Below are 15,337 nucleotides of genomic sequence, written 5' to 3'. Positions count from 1 at the left end.
CTGTATGCAGCTCTTATAGGCCTTCATCACTACCGAATAATGGCATAACTATTTTAGCAAAAACACTAGCTAGCCTATTGCAGTCCGTGCTCTCATCTTATATAAATCCAGATCAAAGTGGATTCGTTAACACCAGACAAATGTCAAGCAATATTCAGAGCATCCTTGGAATCATCCATAATGCCAGATCAGCAAAAGATCACTTGGAACAGAGAAAGCTTTCGACAGAATAGAATGTTGCAAGTCCTATCCTGTGTGGACATTGGTTCCCAGGTCTATTATCTCCTTTACTTTTTGCACTGATCATGGAGCATTTTGCACAAAGGAAAAGGATTAATGAATCTATCACAGGGATAAAACTTGCAGGAACCCATCAGAAACAAGTACTGTATGCAGTTGATGTAATGTTATTTTTATCTAAACCAAAGATTTCTCTAAACTTAGTTTCTAAAAAAATCTATGACTTTGGGAAAACATCTGGATTTACAGTAAATTATGCCAAATCTGAAATTTACTAGCTGTAAATTTGCCAGACTCTGATAAGTTATTTCTTCAGAAAACATTTGGGTACAATAAATTCTATAAGATACCTGGGAATTCAAATGTCAAACAACCCATAAGAGCTCTATAATGTAAATGTCAAGCCACCACTTCAGCAAATGAAAAAAGATGTGAAATGCTGTGGGAAGTATGCAATTTCTTGGTTGGGAAGAATAGTCACAGTCAAAATGAACATTTTGCTAAGGATATCTTTCTTGTTTCAAAATCTTTCTGTGATCATCCCAGCTAAAACCCTAGCAGGAATACAGAGGATGTTGTTGCACTTTATATGGAATAAGAAAAGACCAAGATTAAGGGCAGATACTTTGTAGAGACTCACTGAACAGGGTGGACTAGCTGTTCCAAACAACTCAGAACAGTAGTGGACTGGAGGGTGCTCTAACCCCGCCAAACATTGAGTCTTTACTGGGCAAGAAAATTGTGGCAGTGTAAACATCGCTAGGTCACCATAGATTAACAAAAAAAAACCCCACACCCTCCAGAAATATACATATGCTTGAGCAAAGACTACTCTATGCCTTTGGGATGGAACTAGAAAAAAAGGTAAATTATTTTCCCTCACCAAAACACCCCTTGCGAATAATCCAGATTGTAATCCAAATCACAAACCAATGAGCTTTAAAGATTGGCAGAGCCGTGGGATACATATGGTTGGGCAGCTATTCAGTAAAGAAACTTTTACTAACCTATTTAGAGATGAAAACTAGCATTAACAGGCTCATTCTCCCACAGTACTAGTACATTCAAGTTTGGTACTATGTTTTCAACTTTCTAAGAAAGCTGTTTTATACATCAAGATAACTCTAATAGAAGCACTGGCAATTGGTCAATTATGAAATAAAAAGTTATAACTAATCAATATCAATCTTCGTACCCAACTTTCTTAACAAAAAACCCCGTCTGTATATGACACAGTGGGAAAAGGATCTGTATAGACAAATAACCCCAGAAGAATGGGGTTAGAGAGACTGAGAGACAGAGATGTGTTGGAGAAATAGTAGTGAAAGAGGAGATTTTTATAGATAGGGGATAAGCACTGGAGAAACTGTGGTGAAAGAGGAGATTTTATACACATATGATCATTAGATAGTATTGAGATACAATTTGTAACCAAATATCACAACTCGTTCGATATTTATTACCAAATGATCCTTTGGGGACCCATCTGGGCCTTCCTAGTAGAACTAGTCACACAAAAGGAAATTAAAAATTAATCTTTCATCTGCTGTTAGATGCTGGGTTACTGACACCTCTTAGTGGAGAAAAAGAACAGTGCAGCTCTCAATAAATGGTTCAAAAAATACGGGAGGTCGTTATGCAAATATAATACATCTGTTATGTACCCAGCCAAAGAAACTGAGGACAAATAGATATTTAAATGTTTAGTTACCATTTATTCAACACTCAGAGTACATTCACCTGCAACAAAAGCAGCACAGCTGTCCAATTTTTTTTGACTATTACTATTGGATAGGCATTCCTGGTCTGTTCAATACATGCAATCAGAGATTCCATTCAGTTTAATAAAATCACTAAAAATGACATTATAGGTGTTGTAAAGAGGTAATATGGTAATAAATAGAAAAATCTGATGACTGTACTGCTGTATAATGTCTCTTTAAACAAAAGCTTGCGACTTGAACGACTGTTGTTTTGTTTCTGATATTTACACAGCAGGGATTTGTAAACCTGTTAATACTTCCTAAATAAATAAATATTAAAAACGAGACATGGAATTTCTAGGTGGAAGGGCAAACAGGTCGGCCTCTTTAGAGACATCCATTAAACCAATGGAGTTAATTGAGATTTAAACTGCAGCATAAGAAGCAGCCTCTATACTGCCAGGTCTGACCTATGCCAGTGCAATGCGCTGCTGCCCCAGCAATTGTTCATTTTCTAGCAGTATGCCAAGTATCAAGCTCAGCCAGGACTGCACTACAGAGAAATGCAGTTGGCTCCCTGCCAAACCCTTGTATACACAATTATTCTTAGTTTATTGATAATTACTGACCTGCATCAAACCAAATCCATTTCCACGATCACCCCAGCCACGCTTTAGGGCCTTTCCAGCATGCGACTCTCAAGAGATGATACCAGCCATCACAACTGGATCCACACACCTTTTTCTGCCAGTGCTCTTAATGATGGTTTTATATTTTTTCATAGTACGTAAGTCTCTCTTTGCAATCTTTGCTGAAGCATGAATTCCTGTAGTAAGTGGAAAAGTAAATATGTTTTCTTAATAATTGTAATATCAGCAAGAGATTTCCTAAGCACAAAGCTCCGTTCTGCCATCTGATAGCCCTTGTGCGAGTCATATGCATTGTGAATTTTGCATTATGAATTTTAACAATGTGTCAAGGCAAAAAAAATTGTGCATTGAAATAATGTGTAAAATCTGGATTTAGTTCTTAGCCCCAGGATGAAGGTGAATGGACTTGCTGAGGAGACGGAGGGGGAGAGTGCTCAGATTCTGAATCGAAATCAGCTGCAACCTGTCACTCTCTAGATGATGCAGAAGTGATGTTGTCAGAAGCTAAGAGGAGTCACATCTACTCCTCTATGGCCAGAAGGACAGAACTGTAGTATTTGAAGTTGAAAGGGGAATTCAAAATGGTGGGATTCTTAGGGACAGAGGCGGAAGACTTATGGGAATGGGAAGCTGTCATTTGAGATAGTTCCTAATAGTTGCACTTTCCTCTCAGTTTCTTTTGGCGTCTCAGCACCATTTCACACTAGGAGGAAATCGCAGTCCTACTCAACATGGGAGGCATTAAGTGCAATTTTGTTTGTAGAGTAAAAGAATAAGAAGCTCTTTCAGTTTTTACAAGCAATACCAGATTAACTGTTGATCTAATGTGCCTATAGCTGCATAAAATAGTGAGTACTAAACAAGAGTCTGGGAGTTAGGAATTTCTAAATACTAATCCCAGCTTTGCCACTGACTTGCTGAACAGCCTTGGGAGATTCAATAGGGCCAAATTTTAATAAGTAATTTTACTGTTCATTTTGGGTGTTCCAAACAGAGACACCTGGGGCCTAATTTCTGAGTGTTCGGAGTACTCACAGATCCTGATAACTTTAATTAGAGGTGCTTGTGTGAGCACTTCAGGAAATCAGACCCTAAATGTTTGAACTTGAGCACCATAAAAAACAAAACAAAACAGAAGCCGCTTGTGAAAAAATTGGCTGTCACCTTTCTGGGCCAAAATCATTTGTAGTGTAACTGCACTGAAGCCAGTGGAGTTACACTAAAATTTTATTAAGTCCCTCCTCTCTGACTTAGTTTCCTCATCTGTGAAATGAGGACTTAGCCAATAGGAATGTTATGAGGTTTAATCAATTAATACTTGTAAAGTACTTTAAAGATGTAAAGTACTATGGATCATTGTGATGACTCTGCGTTCTGAAATACAGCAACAAAACAGCAGAATTATACTCACTGCAGTAGCGTAAGCCTTCTGCTCTTGCAGTTCTACAGGAAGCCCCAGTGGTATCCATGAATCTATGAATCCACCTTGTTTATGTCACCAAAGCATCCAGTCTGACTCTCAGAAGTACCTGACCAATTAAATGGAGAGATTTTATATTACGAACCTTTTGTGAACATAAGTAAAGCTAAAAAATTTCAAAGTCATGAACCAGACTCTGGTCCACTCTCAGATGGGTTACGTTTCATAGCTTGGGTGGGGGGGCAGGGAGTTATTTCTCTTGGATAGGAGGAATTGCTAGCCAGAAGTCACTACCCCTGTGAAGGAAAGGTCCTGTGAAAACTGATCTATCTTTTAATTTGGCTCTAAAAGATGCAACACATGAAAGCCTCTTGTCCTCTATATCAGGTGCCCCTCACTGAGACCACCCTATCGCCACTTCTTGCAAGAGTCATCCCTGATTCTAAGAGCCAAATTAGTCTCAAATAGTTTATTTATATTCCATTTGCTCTTGAACCAAACTCATTCTTTCACATGGAGCAGTTGCCTGAGTCTCATGAGGAAAGGCAGGACCAGCTTTTATTTTTGGGACTCATCCTCAGTTGTTTAGACACACAAGGGATAAGAAGCCCAATCCTTCCTCCCTAGGTTTATTGGGCTTTACCCTACATGAGACTGTGGGGAACTGGTCCTTTGGTTGGCCATGGAGGTATTTTGCCTTTTTCTTTTGGACTGCTTTAACCCCACAAGCCAGAAGAGAGCAGAGTCCCAAAGGTATAGCCAGAGGGCTGTACCCCAAGTCTGCAGCCAAGGCTACAGTCAAGCTGCTGTCCAGAGAAAGATGTCCAGGATGAGAGAGGTGCTCCCCTCATCCCCAGGGGAAGCCAAAAAGGTAAAACCTATCACACACCCCATCCCCACAAATATCTTTTTACATTCTTGCTTTGGAAGTGAGCTTAGTGAAATAGAAATAGACCCCCAGACTCACCAATGAGGGCAGCAAGACCCAGAATCATCAGCGTTAGTAGCATGGGGACTGTTCTTCTTAATTAAGCACCCAAGAGAGTCGGAAAATAAATCTGCAAAAAAATAAAAGTATCTAAATGTACAATGCTACTATGAAGAAGTACTGTTGTCTGACCCTTTCAGAGGTTAATAATGATTATAATGATGGCCAATTGATCTGACTGTGGTAAGGTTCTTTTCCCCAGAATCAGGCTACAGAACTATGGAGTTTGATATCTTGCGGGGAGCCTTGGGGTGGATGACAGGGACACTCACATTAAGAACCAAGTAAAGGCTTTGATAACTTTATTAGAATAAGGATCAAAGCCAGAAAAGATCTCAACCACATGAAAAGATAGATATAATGGAGTATTGGGGCTATTTGTGGTATCATTCTTTACATAAGCCCTTAGAAGTGCATACTCACACCCTTCCTGAAGGACCTGGTGGTAAGAGACAAAAGACCAGCTCTGTCTCTAGCATGCCACAGTGTCTGATGGACCAAGTTCCTCAATGAGAAGAAGGGTCAAGAGGTAGAAAGAAGACAGTGATGGAGGAAGCCCAGAAAGAACTCTTGACCACATGGTGACTGCCCTGTTATAGGGCTTGAACATCATCTGTTCATGCTCAGTCCTCCATGCCCAAATTTAGCCTTTTCACACACAAAATACTGAGGTGTACTTATTCTGTAGGTTAACATATTGATCCATGTAACTGCCATCCAACCCGTCACCCCTTTCTTAAGTGGATTTGTGGTTATTTTTTCTATGTTCCTTGCGATAGCATTTACTGCTAAATTCTAACTCCTACCATTGAGCAAGCTCTCCTTAGTTTCCAAAATCTAAAGGTAACCATTAGGCCATTTATCTATGCCAAAGGTTGCAGCCTGTTACACTTGACTGTACTTATGCTAACTCGCTTCAGCTAAATATCTTACAGGATCCAGGCCTATAGGTTTCTTGTATTACAGTTGAATATAATGAAAGCGCAATATAATAAAAGCAAGGCAGTGAATATAATAAAGGCAAGCTAGCCCTATGGGCTACAATACAAAAACCATTTTTAAATGATGGGGTATCGTTCTTTACTGAATGTGCAAACGCTGAGATACAACCAAGAGAATAAATTCAGAATCAAGCTGTAATAATGCAGTTTTCTTGACATTCATACTTTGTCTTTCATGGAACATCTTAATTGCTTATTTCCAAATACAAATCCTGGTAATATTTGATCTGGACTTCATATTATTAATAGTGTTTAGTATGACCTACTGCTGCTATATACTTTTATTCTATGCCAAGGTACCCTACACACTCTCTGCAGATGTTTACTAAATTCATTATTTCTTTGAGCAGGGCACAGGGGATTATAACCCCAAGCCCCCTTGTAGCTGCTCTATGACTCTAGTTTTCTAAAAAGTAATCTGAATAATAAGCAGATGCCTCTTATCTTGACATCACTGTACAGCAGAGACACAGTAACAACCACTAAAGGGCAAATTTTGGAGTGTTTTCTCAAGCAGAGCTTTCATTGAATTCAATGAGTAAGGAATTGCCCTTCCATTACCACCCATAGGATTTTACTAATGAGCAGAATTGAGACTAGTCTCACTCTGAATGATCTTGGTATTTCACTCAGCTGTCTTCAGTTTCTCTTTTCCTAGAAGGTGGTTGTTTTGAAGAGCTTTATATACACTAGGAGGTTCTTTCCCTCTTTATTCAAAACAACCATATCAGATGTGATTCAAGTTTCAAGATTATAATTAAAACAAACCAGCGTCTGTCATTATGAGAACTGGTCTGTGGGAAGGTATAACTGCAGTTCCGCTATGTGGCAAGATTCAGATTTCAAAAGAAACAAATTCCCATTCCCATGTGTTCTACTTTTCATTAGCTTTCTCTCCCTCCAGTCTGTGACAAAATCCAAAGCAAAGATGAGGCATTCATCCTCTCTCCAGGAGTGTAGTGCCCAGTTTTGTTGTGGTGTCACAGACCCTTTCAGGCGAGACTATGGCAACAAACAAACAAAAACCATTTCCCCTCCCAGGCTGGGGAAACTAATCACTAGAGGATGGCGCACTTCATTGCTGCTGTTGTCCAAGCTCATTGCACATACCAGAGGCTCCTTGCATTCCTTTGTTTGCCCCACAAGCTGGGTGTGAGATGGATGCTTTCTTGGCTGACACACCAGGGGCTGAACTGGGAACTTCAAGAGTCAAACTCATAAGCTACCACAGCTTGAACTAAAGAACCAACACTGGACCTGGTGACTGTTACAACACATATCCTCTACTTATTGGGCATAGAGGTGGTCCTGTAGTACACACTCACCAGATCCCTACATATGAATCATCCCGTCTCTCCATTTTATGGACTCCTTGCAAACTCCCCCTTCATGCCAGGAGCTGTATTTGCCCCCCACATTCTCCTCTTCCCTTCATGCCATGACTCTGTGTCCCCCATTTTCACTAGCCTTCAGTGAAGCAGACTTAATTCCATCGATGCCCCTGGATGGAAAGGGTGTATGGCTGGTATCTTCTCTATTTCTCTTTCTCCCCCTAACCATAAAGCAGGTTTGGTGAGGCAACATGCTTGGAAGGAATGAAGAAGTCTGAGTTTTGTCTATATCAACATGACAATGTCAGATCAGGTCTATTCACATAGTAATTCTGAGCCCAAAGGATATAACCTTTCTTTTAGTTTATAATAATAGTGGTGCTTTCTATTTTCAACATTTTAGATTTGTTTCCTATGTGCCAAGAGGTTACAAAGAAGCACTTAAATACTTTAATGTGAAACTGTAGCTCCAGCCCTAATACTACCTATATTCGTCATTATCATTCGGATTAAAACTAAAGAATCTGAACATATCTATCTCATTAGTATTCCAAACAGTACTTTCTTTATGTGCTAGCTAAATTATACAGAATACATTTCTGATTATTAAAGGAGTAAATAAAGTTTAGCTTTGATAAGCAAGTACATACTGCAGATAAATCAATTTTTTCCAGAATTTCCATTTTCATAGGGGAGAAGGGTATTTTTTTCCCCTGCCTTCAAAATTTCTGGAAACATTACATCCCTAGCTCTGCCTATTGATGCCTAGAACATTCTATGGCATTTTGGAGGTGATCAGATGTGGTGCTCAAAAGTTATCTCATTACATCCAGAGACATGCCATCAAGATGAATGTAGGGCAGGGGTCTGCAACCTGTGGCACGCGTGCCAAAGGCGGCATGTGAGCTGATTTTTCATGGCACTCTGCTGCCAGCTGGGGTTCCGGCCGCTGGCCCCGCTCAGCCCGCTGACGGCCTGGATGAATGTAACCTGGGCCAGCAGCAGGCTGAGTGAGCCGGTGGCCGGGACCCCGGCTGGCAGGGGCCGGTGGATGGAACCCCAGACTGGCAGCAGGGTGAGCGAAAGCCCCATCAAATAGGCCACAGCTGTCAGCCATACTGCGAACACTGTGTAGTGTGCCTGTACTGCAGGGTACAGTACCACCTGCTGTGGACAGGGGACTCTTGTTTCAGCCCCTGGAAGCTGCAGTGATTCTTGCTGCCACCAATATGGCAGGAGTCTCTCGAGCACATAGACAGCAGCTAGGAGTGGGAGGAGGCCCAGAGCAGCACACACAAACTTCTGTGGTGCTAGTTCAGAGCGGCCATATAGAGGCAGAGTACAGGGCTCCTTGCTCCCATGGTCTTTCAATGCTGCCTCTGCTCCTGCTTCTCCAGGCTCAGTGAGGAGGAAGTGGGGTGCGGGGACTTTTGAGCTTTTTGAGGGATTTTTTTCTGAACCTGGTGATAGTAGATGTCAGGTAAGAAGAGATGTTTTTTCTGAGCCTGGCACATTTGGGGTATGTGCATGTTGATCCTGAGACTGGGGGTGTGGTGTTGGAGAGGCATCAGGTCCAACAGGGAGGGGTCCAAGCTGTGGAGAGGTCTGGTAAGACGAGAGGGAGGATTCTCAGTCTGGGATGTGAGGGTGTTTGAGCAGGTTGGGGTAGCTTAGAGGTTGCTGAGCTGGAGAAGGCATGGGATGGATTGGATTTGCAGGGTTTAGTGCAGTGAGGTGGGAATCGGCTGGTGAATGAGAGTGTCGGTTAAACACCCCCACTGTGTTCCTGAGACCATTTCCTCTCTCGCTAGCTGTGTTTGATGATCCAGGGTTTGTGCACTAGGTACAAATCTGGCACAGGATAGTGCTGGCCCCAGGGGCTTCCCTTACCAGGCCTAAAAGGCTGGTATGCCATGTTATACAGTATGTGGTGTTTGCCTTGTGTAGGAAGGGCCTGTGACCTTCATTTATGGTGATATTGACCTCTCTTGTGGCCCTGTCTGTTCACTGATCACTGGCTCTGATATAACCAGTTAATGGGTATTTTTTTCCAGCTTTCATGAGGATATGCAGGATTAGGTGTCTCCCTGTCAGTGACAATTCTTTCATTATACATACTAATTTATCATGCTAATAACTATTGGATGACTGACACATCTGCATATGAAGTGATGTTCTACACTTCTGGGTTCTTCTGAAATTTGGTTTGTCTATTGTTCAAACAATAATCATACACCCAGACTCTTGATCACACTGTGTGGGATTCAGAGTAGCAGCCGTGTTAGTCTGTATTCACAAAAAGAAAAGGAGTACTTGTGGCACCTTAGAGACTAACAAATTTATTTGAGCATAAGCTTTCGTGAGTTACAGCTGACTTCATCGGATGCAACTGTGATGTACTTCCTAAGGATGTACACACTCAAGGACAAAATGGAGAAAATATTTCTGTTTTGTGGGTGGAGTGTCATCAGGAATCACCAGGCCAAGGAATTTCTGGTTTGTACATGCAGGAAGAAACAATTCAAATGTAATTTTGTTAATTATTCTGCGAGTATTAGGCTTCACCTTTAGTTCACAGGATCCCTGCCCAGAGGTTAGTGGCTTTGCATAAAACTTGGACTCCAGGTCACTCCCACACAATAAACTTTATTAACAAAATGAAAGTTGTGCAAATGTACTTTCCTCACAACAACACAGACTGGAAGGCTTCCCAGAAAAGATGAGAGGCCTTGGAAAGACTGGAGGATTATGCCTGGGGTCAGATTTCCAAGGTTTCTCTCTTTAAAACTTGCAGAAATAGGCCTCTTAGCTGTAATTTTACTGCAGTTCCTTCCCATAATCCTTCCCCCCACACTACGCAGTTCATCTAGGCAGGTTCAGTGTTTGAAACCCACATTTACATGTGGCTTTTAGTATAAACAACAGCATGTCTCCAACTCTGGTACATAACTCTCTCTGATTGAAATGGCATCCAAGAAGACCTCTTCCTAGCGTGCTGCCAGCTAACCAGAGGCTGACACCCAGGTTCTGGGGGGCCTCTGGTTTGAGGCCATCAAGAAGATGATTTTGAGACCAAGACCTGGAATTCATCATTCTGTGATGACATCTCTAAGAAGCAGGCAAGGCAAGGGCTCCATCAGATGGGATCTTTGTGGCAGGAGAAGGTCAAGAATATTAAGAGTCAGTAGTGGAAGGCCAAGGACAATAACTCCAAGTCTGGTCAATGCATCCGATGAAGTGAGCTGTAGCTCACGAAAGCTTATGCTCTAATAAATTTGTTAGTCTCTAAGATGCCACAAGTACTCCTTTTCTTTTTGCGAATACAGACTAACACGGCTGCTACTCTGGATCCAAGTCTGGTAACTCCATGAGAGTTATCAGCACTACTCCAAACACAGAGCCCAATTTCATGATGAATGGGTTAAGGTCTCTAGGCAGGTTCCTTGGTAGACCAGATTGCCAGTACAGGGCATGTATCCCAGCACAATCTATAACCCACTCTTGGCCAAAGTACTTTTCCTTCTCCTCACAATTTGGGGTATGCTGTGCACTGCACAACATAACATGAAGGGTATTCTACACACTGCACCCCAAATGGTATAGCCAATTAGTTCATTTTATTTTCATGTATTCTTGGGTGATGGTCTGATTAACTGATATGTCAAGTCATACATAACTGTTGTATGCTGAATAGATTTAAGTTGTAGGATCATAGAAGTATAAGATTGATAAGCCTTTATGAGTGATAAATATGCATTAGGTATCTAAGTAAAGCAGGGATGATATGCAAGACTTACAGGCTCAGGCCTATAAGATTTCGGCTTTACCCATACTAGGCCATAAGCTTAACAAATACTTGACATAGGGTCATTTTTAGGTCACTTACTTATGTCACAAGATCACAAGACTACTGGAAAGATGTGCCATCAGGTAATGTTGCACAAATTGACTGTAATGTACTACAAACAACCTATGAAAAACAGGGCCTCCCAATATTCTTGGAGTGCAGAAATACAGATAAGGGAAAAGAGGGTTGACGCTTTCATGCACGTGTAGAATGTTAGGTGTAGTCAAAATTACAATATAAAAGAGGGCTTCCGGATGGGATAAAATTGGGACCTACAGGAAAACCCCAGCAGGAACCATTCCTCTGCTGATGATTAATTGTTGAAGAATCCATCAGACCATAAGGGCTGGTCTACACTACAGCTGTAAGTCGACGTAAGTTATGCTACTTCAGTTACATAACTGAAGTCGACCTAACTTAGGTTCACTTACAGCGGTGTCTACATCGTGCTCTGTCAACATGAGATGCTCTCCCACTGACTTACCTTACATATTCTGGGGAGGTGGAATACAGAAGTCAACAGGAGAGTTCTCTGCCGATCTAGACACAAGTATAGACATGGCCTAAGAATATTTTTGAGGCTGTGAGTATGACTATATTTATAACTTGTGTAGGAGAGCTTGTGGGATTGATATATGCTTGGATAATCATAATCTTGTTTGTAACTGTAATAAACTTGTAAGACAGACTAGAATTTGTATTTGTAAATGTATGTGTCGCTAACCTTGGTCTTCATGGGTTCTTAGAGGCTCTAAATCTGAAACAAGTAACAGAGGTGACTTTCACTCTGTTGAGCTTGAAACTGTAGAGAATTAAGCTGAATCCATGGTGGTGTAAGATAGCATCCTTAAATCTATTCTAAATAAAATAAAAGGCTACAGAATGGTGTTTGGCGTCCTAGAGAACACAGAAAAGACAATGGAGATAAAGACTGCTTTAAACATTATGGGTGTAATTAATTGATGAAAAATCATTTCATGTAGGCAAAAGAGTGTGTTATGCTCACAGTAACTAGAAGAGGGAGCTTTCTTTTTTCGCTTATGCTTGTTATTGCATTATTGTGTGGTTTTGCTTGTTTGTTTATGTAATGTTGTAAGAACTGAGTTCAGGAAAAATTGAAAGGGGAAATTATTAAAGTAGTTCCAAATAGATAATAGCACTTGTGTGTGAAGAAACCGTATGGGTAGAGCCCCTATCAGGTGTGGCAGAGTGAGTCAGATGGTTAACCGTCATTAATAAGCTCCCCAAACTTTGGACTCCTCTGGACTGCACTACCGATGGAAGATTAAGGAAAAATCTGTGGGGTAACCTAGGTCACTGCCCCTCCTCTCAGTGTACTCTTGCTGTTAACAGCTGAAGGGGAAGTAATTACCACAAGCACTTCTCAGTAGGGAAAATCCCCACCAGATATTTTGTGGCATAGGGAGGAAGGACAGGACTATTTTCAAAGCTTGAACTACTAAAGGTGTTATGGAACAGAGTCGGGTGCCAATTCAGGCATTTGCCCCAATAGCCCCACGGACACCCCTTGAAGAATTTGTATGCGATTATATTAAAACCCAGAGGGGAGGGTTAGCAAAAGGTCCATGGATCCAAGGAACATTAAGAGCCATGGAACTTAATGTGTTCTGTCCTTGAGGAAGAAAAGTTAAAGAAAAAAGCACAATATGAAAAGATCGGAGTTGCCTATGCAACTGTGTATTTATACCTCCCTACTGTATGTTCTACTCTATTCATCTGATGAAGTGGGTTTTAGCCCACGAAAGTTATGCCCAAATAAATTTGTTATTCTCTAAGGTGCCACAAGGACTCCTTGTTGTTTTTACTATCATCAAGGTTTTTAAATATTTCTATCTTTGTGTTAATTGAAAGTGGGACACATTTGTGCTTCCCACTGCTTGTCATTTTGCTTAGTAAAACAATACAGTCCTGGAAATCATTTCAGAGGCCAGTGAAACAGTTCTCAAACATGCTTTTACTGCAAGGCCAATAACATGTCACATTAAACTTCCCAAGAAGCTTCCTTCCTTACATCTAAATACAGGACAAGAACTAAGGGTAAAAATGTCAAAGGAGTCAGATGTTCTCCCAATACTACCCCTTTGCTCTACAGTCAGTGTCTTCCAGCTGAGGCTGGGAGAAATCTTTGCAAAGGCGGCAACTGGCGCTAAGGAACCTGGAGGCACTGTCTGGTTTGCAAGCAGCTCTCTGCCCTATTCCTGTTTCTTGCCTCTGGGCTGAGCAGGCAGTCCTGGCCGTCATCCTTGGTGCTACAGGTCCAAGCTCTCTGCTGCCTGTCCCCAGGGCTTGTCCTGCTCTGTGCACTGCCTGTCACACTCCAGAAGCAGCACATGTCAGGGAGTGGCCACCAACCTCCTGCCAGAGCCCCTCCCTCCCCCACCTCTCACACTCCCAGAGGCGCTGGCAGGACCCAGGAGCACAGCCAGGGACAAAGCTTGGCCCACATTAGTGGGTGCATGGTGCAGGCTGTGGCCCTTTAAAACTGAGATGTTCCTCCAGAGCACAGCATGCCGGCAGCAGCTCCAGCTCCAGCAGTTCACACTCCAGGCCAGGCTCCCGCTGCAAGAGTAGCAGCTCTCTCTCCAGCACCAACAGCTTCCTTGCAGCATCAGCAGCTCAGGCTAGGGCAGCTTCTTTTCCGGGCTCAGACCAAGCTAGCAAGCTTGTCCCCATCCTGGCTGAAGAAGGACTGGGGGAGGGTGTTGAAAACAGTACCCACGGCTTACAGGAAAGCGGCTCAGACCCCAGCGCTGATCCTGCTCTGTACTGCTCAGGCTGACTTGGGCTGGCAACAGGGGCTCACAGCTGTGCCTTGAACCTCAGTGTCTTTGCCTCTTATCTGGAAGTAGCTGCCCCCTGCATGGTGAGGCACAACAGAGCATTTACTTATTCTTTTTCTCCACTGCTGCCCAATTGCTTAATTCCAGTTCCACATGGTTTCCAGTTTATTGGTCAGTCCATAACTGGTGTTTGCATCTTTGAGGTTCTGCTGTAATCTGTATCTAAAAGGTGTCATGTGATGTATCATTGGAAAACTAATATCTCACTGATCAAAATATTCTGGTGTGATGTATGTACAGTTAACCCACAAAGGATTATACAGATGTGCTGGAATTATGACTAAAATGTGTTTAAACCACACATGCTAGGGGGAGTTAGGTTTTTTTTCAGACAAGGAATGCAGTTCCACCTGCTTGAACAAAGACCGTAGCTTGTTAAGTTCTAGCCATTAGAAAGCATATTTTTATTTTTGTTTGTTTATAACCATTTCTGTCTTTATCCCTGATATTGGAACTCACCTAAAATTGCTCTCTTTTTGACTAAATAAACTTGTTTTACTTTTGATCTAAACCAACCCAGTGCTTTGGGTGAACTGAAGCAATTGTTAACTCCAGTCAAGATAACAGGCTGCTGTTTCTGTCTCTTTAAAGGAGCAGCGACCATACAACTTCTGTGAGCGTGCCAGGAGAGGGCTGGACACTGCAGGAAATGGTTTTGGGCAAATGTGGAACTGGATGGGCGTGTCGGGGTCACTCTGCAAACAGTAACCAGGTAGTGGAAACCAGTGTGTGACCTGCATGCTTGCAGGCAGGCTGTTGGCGTCAGGGCGGTGAGCTAGAGCAGCGTAGCATTTAAAGTACCCAGAGTTGTAGGGCAGGTGGTGACAACCCCTTACTGGTCTGGGTTGACCTCAAAACTTTACCAGCTGCCACTCCTTGCTCTTCCTAGTGGGAGCTCAGCATTCTGGGTCTGGCTTCCTTCTCCTGTCAGCCTCTCCCTGTTCTGAGGGTGAAGGCATTATATATATTGCCCTCCTATGGAGAGCTCCTCCCAGTTGGCGCAGGGAGAGAGATGGCCTGCCCTACACTACACTACTAGACTCCTGGTCCCGGGCACCTAAAGGGATGGTGTCCTGAGTTTTTCCCATCCTACTATTAATTCCCTGGAAGCTCTTCCTCTATTTGGGCTTCAGCCATTTCCTGAGCCTTTGTTTGTGTACCAATGTTCCTGGAGCAAGGTCTTCTGGCCCCTTCTATGCTTAAAGGGCAATATACCTTGTTACTGCCCACTTGCGTGAGTGCAGCACCAGGGTGGATACGGTAATTTGAGTATTTTGCATTGTGGCTGCTCTCACT

The 15,337-nt window shown here is 42.4% G+C and overlaps 1 long non-coding RNA gene across 1 annotated transcript; it reads right to left on the bottom strand.

Moving 5' to 3' along the window:
* Positions 1–2,696: 2,696 nt before the first annotated feature.
* On the bottom strand, positions 2,697–5,070 carry LOC122461022. Its single transcript, XR_006282710.1, has 3 exons — positions 4,981–5,070; positions 4,005–4,122; positions 2,697–2,769 (listed from the first exon to the last, which is right to left on the bottom strand). It is a non-coding gene; the product is annotated as an uncharacterized LOC122461022 (long non-coding RNA).
* Between the last annotated feature and the right edge of the window lie 10,267 nt (positions 5,071–15,337).

The sequence above is a fragment of the Dermochelys coriacea genome, chromosome 1, assembly GCF_009764565.3.
Source record: "Dermochelys coriacea isolate rDerCor1 chromosome 1, rDerCor1.pri.v4, whole genome shotgun sequence".
Taxonomy (NCBI): Eukaryota; Metazoa; Chordata; order Testudines; family Dermochelyidae; genus Dermochelys; species Dermochelys coriacea.
This window is presented reverse-complemented; position numbering and strand designations above follow the sequence as displayed.